We start from the raw sequence: 9,471 nt of genomic DNA on the forward strand, positions 1-9,471 counted from the left end.
TTCTTTTCTTTTCTGGGTTGGCGTTGGCTTTTTTTTCTTTTCTTTTTTTTTTTTTTTTTTTCTGGGTTGGCGTTGGCTTTTTTTTTTTTTTTTAAGTACCTAGACTCACCAAACTTAGTGAAAAAAAAAATAATAAAAAAAAAAAAAACCCAGACCGAACAGCCAACCCAAGAGGGAAAAAAAAAAAAAAGCAGAAGCTGCTAGTGAAAAAAAAAAAAAAAACACTGTACCGTGACAGGTGTGGGCCCTCTAAATAGTGTGAAAAATAGTGAGTGATAAAAACTGAGTTATGAAGGCAAACAGATGTGAAAAATTGAATGATGAGTGATGAGTGATGAAAATTGAGTGACGAAAATTGAGTGATGAAAAATCCTTACCCAAACATGCCCTTATATTTTGTTATGTTATTTTCTCACTTTTTCTTTTCTTGAAAAACTGAAGACGCGCAAGCTTTCTGCTGAAGTTGGTGGAAATTTTGTGGAAACAGCATAAATATTGACACAGGTCTATGCTGTCAGGAAAGTAAGCAAAATTGAGCAGAAAATGCACCGAAATGTGGTACTTTTTTACACTTTACAGCCAATACTTTACACCTATTTCGAGGTCTTTGAGCCTCCTCAAAAAGAAATAATATTTTGAGGTCTTCGAGGTCGCAAGTCACAACCATTTAGACTTTTAAAAATAATATTTATTTAATTTTTTAAATTAAAATTTTTATTTAAAACTCTTTTTGTAATATAAAAGTTTTATATTTAAGTTTGTTAAGAGCAACCGAATCACTATTAATACCTGTATAATAGAAAAAAAAAACGACATCCCATCAAAAAAAAAAAAAAAAAAAAAAAGGCAGACATTTTAGTTAACAAATTCTAAAATTCACACACATAAAGTCAGGCAAAATTATGTAAAAATACATAATTATTATAATGATCGTGTAAATTTAGCCTAACTCTAGTAATTTCTTATTATTATTTTTATTCTTGCTTTACATATCTTGAGAATGAAATAAATGAGTGAATGATAGTTATTGTGTATGTGAAGAAATATAAAAAATTAAGAAAAAATGATATTTTAATGAAATGTAGTGTAACATAGATAATTTGATGTAAAGTATTTTGAAAAGTGAGTATATAAAATATAAAAAGTAAGTTCTTATATTAAAATAGACATAAATTTTTGCACAAGTTAATGCAAATGCTCTAATATCTACTTCACAATTGATTATAAGACAAATCCATTTAATTTCATTATGCATAATAGATTTTAATTAGGATTTTTTAAAAAACTTATTTTGATGAAACAAAAAATGCACTAGGAAAATAATTTAATTTTGTAATATAGTCAAATATTATTATATGAAAAAAATTTCAATTTTTTTAACGTTATTATGACTATTATTGCCCTTATAATCTTTTCGTTATATTATTTCTTTATCTTCTAATTCGGTTTTGATAAGATTTTTTTTTTTTTTTTAAACCCTCAATTTTGATAAATTCTCATTGACTTGTGAGCTTTCATATAAATTTTATCTTATAGAATGTATTTCTTTCAGTTATAAATATTTTTTAATTAGAAATGTCTAGTATAAATATTGACATAGATAGATATAAAAAATTAATAAAAAAGGTAAAGCTAGAAATTTTAATTGATTATTACATAGGATCCTTTGATTAATCTATTACTAGGAATATAATAATATAAGATAAAAAGTTATGATTATGATAATATATAATAAATTTAAAGCACATGACAATATGATGTGTAATATCTCAAATACACTATTACAACTTCACTTCATAATATAATCACCCAATACCAATAGTCTCAAATTGGTAAAATAAAGACGAAATTAACGTATGATAGATTAGAAGGAAAGTTGAAATTTTATTGAGAGAGAGATTGTTTGGCATGTGACCATATGATTAAAATTGACAATCTAGATCAACTCACAAATATTAAAATAATTTGGTATAGTCACTTTTTTTGGTGAAAACTTTTAATATTTTTATTGGGTTGGATATCTATTGTGATATTGTCCCATAAATTTCGAACATCCTTGGACTCTCTCTCTCTCTCTCTCTCTCTCTCTATATACACACACACACACACACACACACACACACATTAGCCTCATCACACGTGCTTTTCACGGATGATGAGCCTCTTTTTTTTTTGGATTTAGTGTCATAATGTTTAAAAATGAGATAGAAATAGTATCCTGTGAGGACGCAACTCTAAATATATATTGGGTCTTGGGCCTTACCCGAGGAGGCACAATGGTCCGAGAATAAATCAATAGTGAGGAAAAAGTAAGACTTTGAACTTCACGAGCAAGCAATGACTGTAAAAGTTGGAAGAGGTAGGTTGAGGATGAGTATCTCCTCAGCTAAACGAAGAAGGGATCAAAAAGTGTGTTCTGTCGTCCAGAATGACATTTTAAGAAGTTCTATTGATAAGGATATACACTGCGAACGTACAAGACAAATGAGAGTCAAGAAATATCTAAGAAAAGCTATTATCACCTCATTGAATGCTCTGCAGCTAACTCTTTGACCGCATTTATGTGGAGAAGACCCCTGAACAGTGCTGCCTTGATCGCCTCAACTCACAAATGGCCTGTAAAGGTGTTCGATGGGACAAACACTCAAGTAGTGACTTGGACGATCGACAAGTGGAGAGTTAAGATCATTCAAAGGGAGATATATAATGTATGAAACCCCTGAGAAAAGGGGATTAAGGGAGAGAAGAAGAAACACTGTAGCAATCAAGAATTGAACTTATAATCAAATTTGAAAATCAATATATAAGAACTGATCTCCTCGGACTGTGCCGATGACAGTTTTTCTTTAGATTTAACTAGTCTATCTACATTTTCTTATCATCTGAATCCACTTTATTTGTTGACTGATTTATTAAAACCCAGTTTCCTAACCCACTCTCTACAAATTTATTGTATTAGGCTTTTTGGACCTAAGTTCATTTATCATTTGGGCTAGGGACTCAAATTGCGTCCTTACATATCCTAATTAATTCTTAGAATCTTTCTGAAAAAGGGAAAAAGATAAAAACTTAAGGACTTTTTTAAAAAATAGTAAATTACTCTTTCAACCAGTTTGTATTTTTAAATTTAAAATTATTTAACTAAAAAATATGGGTATTTTAGAGAGTTTAAGAATTTGTGTAATGATATTTTAATATGCAAAATGATAAAACCTAATTAGGAAATCATGTTATTGGTAGTATAGATTAACTAAGAATTTTGGGACCTTTACCACTGTGCACCCTTGGTGCGGTGGTCACTCCACAAGTATAAATGCTTGAGGGGTGTGGGAGGTAAGGGCCGAGGTTCAAGTCTCCAGGAGGGAGTTTCACATACATATACACTTAGATTAGGCTAGAGTAGAAATTCTATCTTGTATTAAAAAAAAAAAATGAGACCCTTTTTACTGAGGCCTAGATGGTCGACCTGAATTACAATCAGTGTTCTGAATATACAATTGGAATAGAATATTTCGGTATCGGTATATTTTGATATACCATTTTAAAATTACCGCTAATATATAATTATTTATGTAATAAATTATTACTTATTATTATTATTTAGTTAAATAATAATAAAAATAAATTATTTTAATATAGACATTAAGAAAATTCCTAATAAACTAATCAGTTAGTTATTTAAAGAGATTTAGATCCTCTAGATTTCCTAGAGTACTTTACTAGTAGATTTCCTTAAATCTTAACAACTCTTTAATGATTTAATGGTTAAGATTCTGCCATGTTAGCATTCTAATAACAATATTCTTAAAATAATAAAATAATGTTGCAAACAAAACAATTAAGATTATTATTAGTGGAATGCTGACATGGTAGAATTTAGACTATTAAATCATTAAAGAATTATTAAAATTTAAGAAGAATTTTTTGGTAGAGTACTCTAAGAAATCTAGAGGATCTGAATCCATGAGAAATAGTAGGGCACCATTGGAGGACTGAAATACCATAGAAGGAAACGCAGGCAAAAGATTTTTTGGTTGCTATCTATTTGTCTCCCCCAGCCCATGCCAAAAAGCCCCACAGTTAGCCCCTTTTATGTTTACAATTCTCTGTTCCTTTCACTTTTTATATTTTATTTCACCTGGCATAATTGATTAAGCCCTATAATTAAAATTTAGGGGTCTAAACTGTTGCTTAGTTTAATTAGGTAATTTCTCAGGTTGAATATAATATGGTATTTGAATTTAATTGGATAACCTGATATATTTCACCTGAGATGCTATAAGTAAGTTTTATCCTAAAATTTAGTGTTTTGCACTCCTTAGGGTTTTTTTTTTTTTTTTTTTTTCTTTGAGAAACTGATGTGAAGGGTTGATTAGGGGGGAAACAAAAGCTTTTAATTGAAACCAATACAACAATACCCCAATTAAAAATTTTAAGAACTCCTAGTCGTTCTCTAGGGATCATTTCCAAAAATTCCTCCTTAAAATTATTTGGGTTCAAAGAGCCATGGATTGGCTTAAATAAATTATATATATAAAAAAAAAAGGGCAATTCCCCAATTAAGTACCTTGGTATTCGATTTTTATAGAAAATAAAAGAATGGGATTCCTCATCTTTAAAGGGGAAAAAAAGTAGTAACTTTTTTTGTGTTAAATTAAAATTACTCTAGCCATTTGTAAATTGGTGATGGAAATAGGGTAAAGTAAATCAAAATTGTAAAACTGTGTATTTTTATGTTACGGGCGGGGGCGGGGGCGGGGGCGGGGGGGAGTTAAAAACTTAAAATGAAGTGAGTATTTTGTAAAAAATTAAAAATATGTTAGTTTTTTTGTGAAATAAAAAATAAAAAATTTGTAATAGAACCATGGAAATAAATTAGGACGTTCCTTCCAACATGCATTAATGTTTGTATGGGCCCTCTATCTTTTGGAAAGCTTAAATTATTGTTTGTACTGCATTGCGTGTGGTCAGAAAATTATTGTTTCTAGTCTTTACTTCCCAGAGAAAAAACAACGAAGAGAGAAAGCGTGGCATTGCTAGTGCTGGATCGAATAATTGCAGTTGCACCAAGGAAATTTCGTGGAAGAAGGATATACAGCTAGCAAACCTGCCTCATCCTTTTGCTAAAAAATATTTAGCTTAAAAATGTGCTAAAATATATTTTTACACCATTAAAAAAAAAAGTAAGAACAAGTGAAGAGTTAAAACATAAAAAAAATTAGCTTATAAATTTGTCCCAAACACGCAAATATAAAGATGTCAATAGCCATAGATAAAGTAAGTTTTATTAACATATTCTGAGGTTTGAATTAATGTCAATTAGATTTAAAATTTTTCAAAACTGATCAATTTAGTCCTTAAATCTAACTTAGTACATAAATACTGTAATGCCAATTAGTCATTTTTCACAACTGCATTTATTTTTGATGAATATTCACAATTGCATTTAAGAAATGTATTAAGGACTAAATTAAATAGTTATATCGTTCAAATCTTTCGCCTCTAACTATTAAGTTATTAAGAAAAAATGGTTACATGGTACAATAATTTCAACTTTTGCCGTCAAAAAATTGGGGTCCTCTGCCAAGATCTTAGGGCATATTAACAGTGCCACATGGTTCCTTGACCTTGAAGAACATGTGTATTAGCTCTGGGGCTATACTTTGTTCACAGTCCTATACATCCAATTAAAAATACAAAAAAAATGGTGATACAGGATCCTTTTACTGGTCCCTAGATGATTTGATAAAACACTTTTGGCTCTCTGTTTTTTAATACAGAGTAAAAAAGTTTAGGACTTGTTTATTATGTATATTTAAATAATAGTTTTTAAATTTTTTTGACAAAACAGGATAGAATTTGTTTTTAATTTTTTTAAAAATATGTATAGATGAAAAAGTATGTAAAAATATACATAATATTATTTAAAAAAATAAAAAATAAAAAAATATATTTAAAATGATGTACCAAATAACCCTCACCTTCCATTATAAGCTTAATCCATTTGGTGTGGAAACCAATTTTTTTCATTATGTTTCCTACAAATAGCCATTCCCACTCAATCACAAGTCTTTGCTCAAGTTTCAAAGTCATGTATGACGTATACTTTTTTTGCTTTTCTTTTTTGTTTCATGTGATGCATTATTTTAAAAGCTAAGAGCCTGTGAGTCTTTATTAGTGGATATTCAATTACTTAAAGTAATAGTATTGACTATTGACACAGGTCTTTGCTGTCAGGAAAGTAAGAAAAATTGAGCAGAAAATGCACTGAAAGTGTAGTACTTTTTACACTTTACCGCCAATACTTGGCCAAAATGGCCTATTAACGTTAATTTTTGAAATATTTAGTAACAGAGCACTGTTTCGAAAATAAGTAGGGAAATATTATTTTTTCGGGCCCTATAGTGGCGTTTTCCTACAAAATTATTTTATAAGTCCCATAACAGGATCAAGGGGCCCTATAGTGACGTTTTTAAGCCCTATAGTGACGTTTTTGGGCCCTATAGCGGCGTTTTCCTGCAAAATTTTTTTATAAGTCCCATAACAGGTTCAAGGGGCCCTATAGTGGCGTTTTTAATCCCTATAGTGACGTTTTTGGGCCCTATAGCGGCGTTTTCCTGAAAATTTTTTTTATAAGTCCCCATAACAGGTTCAAGGGGCCCTATAGTGGCGTTTTTTAAGCCCTATAGTGACGTTTTCGGGCCCTATAGCGGCGTTTTCGGAAAAAAGTAGTATTTCCCTAATTATTTCCGAAACAGTGCTCTGTTGCTAAATATTTTAAAAATTAATGCTAATGGGCCATTTTGGCCGCCAATACTTAGCACGTATTTTGAGGTCTTTGAGGTCGCAAGTCACAACCATTTAGACTTTTTAAAATAATATTTATTTAATTTTTTATATTAAAATTTTTATTTAAAACTCTTTTTGTAATATAAAAGTTTTATATTTAAGTTTGTTAAGAACAATCGAATCACTATAAACAAATTTTAAAATTCACACACATAAAAGTCAATAAAAAATTGTGTAAAAATACATCTCTTATATATATACACACACACAGTATATTAATAACTAAAACTTAGAGAAAATTTAATTAGAGTCTAATTTTGTATCATATATCTCATCTAATTTAAGTTTTTAAATTTTTATGTCAAGTGAGTTAATTTACTATGAAAATTAGATTTCAAATAGAGTTTAATTTACGCCACGTGTCCCATTTAATATATATTTTTTAATTTTTATATTAAGTGAATTAATTTATGATAGAAAATGAAAAATAAGCCTAGGTAATATATATATATATATATATATAACCAAAGCTTAGAGAATAAAACTGTGTATTTTTATGTTACGGGGGTTAAAACCTTAAAATGAAGTGAGTATTTTGTAAAAAATTAAAAATACGTTTGTTTTTTTTGTGAGATAAAAAATAAAAAATATGTAATAGAATTATGGAAATAAATTAGGATGTTCCTTCCAACATGCACTATTATTTGTATGGGCCCTCTATCTTTTGGAAAACTTGAATTATGCTTTGTACTGCATTGCGCGTGGTCAAAAAAATTAGTGTTTAGTAAAGGAGTTTAAGTAATGTTGTTTAAATATTTTTGATATATGTATAAGTAAAAAAGTATATAGAAATATGTGTAAGTGTGTTTAAAATGTTTAAAAAATTGCTCAAAATAGATTACCCAACAGGCTACTTTCTAGTCTTTACTTTCCAGAGAAAAAACAACAAGGAGAAAAAGCGTGGCCCTGCTAGTGCTAGATCTAATAATTGCAGTTGCCCCAGGGAAATTTCGTGGAAGAAGGATATACAGCTAGCGAGCCTGCCTCAGCCTTTTGCTAAAAATTATTTGGTTTAAAAGTTTGCTGAAATATATTTTTACACGGAAAAAAAAAGTAGGAACAAGTGAAGGGCTAAAAAGTAAAAAAATAGTAGCTTATAAACTTGTTCCAAACACAAAAATATAAAAATGTCAATGGCAATAAATAGGATAAATTTCATTAACATACTCTGAGGTCTGAATTAATGTCAAATAGATTCAAAATTTTTCAAAATTGATCAATTTAGCCATTAAATTCAACTTTAGTCCATAAATACTACAAGGCTAGTTATGTCATTTTCTCACTTTTTCTTTTTTGGAAAAACTGAAGGCGCGCGAGCTTTCTACTGAAGTTGGTGGAAATTTTGCGGAAACAGCATAACTATTGTCACAGGTCTTTACTGTCAGTAAAGTAAGAAAAATTGAGCAAAAAATGCACCGAAAGTGTAGTTCTTTTTTACACTTTACAGCTAATACTTTGCACCTATTTTGAGGTCGCAAGTCACAACCCTTTAGACTTTTTAAAATAATATTTATTTAATTTTTTAAATTAAAATTTTTATTTAAAACTCTTTTTGTAATAAAAAAGTTTTATATTTAAGTTTGTTAAGAGCAATTGAATCACTATTAATGCCTGTATAATAGAAAAATGATGATATTTTAGTTAATAAATTCTAAAATTAACACACATAAAGTTATGCAAAATTATGTAAAAATACATAATTATTATAATAATCATGTAAAGTTAACCTAATTCTATTAATTTGTTAATTTTTTTTTTATTCTTACTTTACATATCTTGAGAATGAAATAAATGATGGTATGATAGTTATTGTGTGTGTGAAGAAATATAAAAAATTAAGAAATTTTTTTTAATTTTAATGAAATATAGTGTAAAAAAGATAATTTGATGTAAGGTATTTTGAAAAGTGAGTATATAAAATAAAAAAAATAACTTCTTGTGTTAAAATAGACATTAATTTTTGCACTAATTAATGCAAATGCTCTAATATCTACTTCTCAATTGATTATAAAACAAATCCATTTAATTTCATTATGCATAATAGATTTTAATTAGGATTGAATTTTAATTTTAAAAAACTTATTTTGATGAAACAAAAAATGCACTAGGAAAATAATTCAATTTTGTTATATAGTCAAATATTATTATATGAAAAAATTTTCAATTTTTTTTAACGTTATTATGATTATTATTGCCCGTGTAATCTTTTCATTATATTAGTTCTTTATCTTCTAATTCGCTTTTAATAAGATTTTCAAAAAAAAAAAAACCCTCAATTTTGATAAATTCTCATTGACTTGTGAGCTTTCATATAAATTTTCTCTTGTATTATTATATTCCTAGTAATAGATTAATCAAACGATCCTATGTGATAATCAAATAAAATTTCTAGTTTTACCTTTTTTTGTTAATTTTTTATATCTATGTCAATATTTATACTAGACATTTCTAATTAAAAAATATTTATAACTGAAAGAAATACATTCTATAAGATAAAAAGCTATGATTATGATAAAATAGAATAAATTTAAAGCGTATGACAATATGATGTAATGTCTCAAATACACTTTTACAACTTCACTTCATAATATAATCGCCCCATACCAGTGGTTTCAAATTGAC

Source organism: Quercus lobata, chromosome 11 (assembly GCF_001633185.2).
Source record: "Quercus lobata isolate SW786 chromosome 11, ValleyOak3.0 Primary Assembly, whole genome shotgun sequence".
Lineage (NCBI taxonomy): Eukaryota > Viridiplantae > Streptophyta > Magnoliopsida > Fagales > Fagaceae > Quercus > Quercus lobata.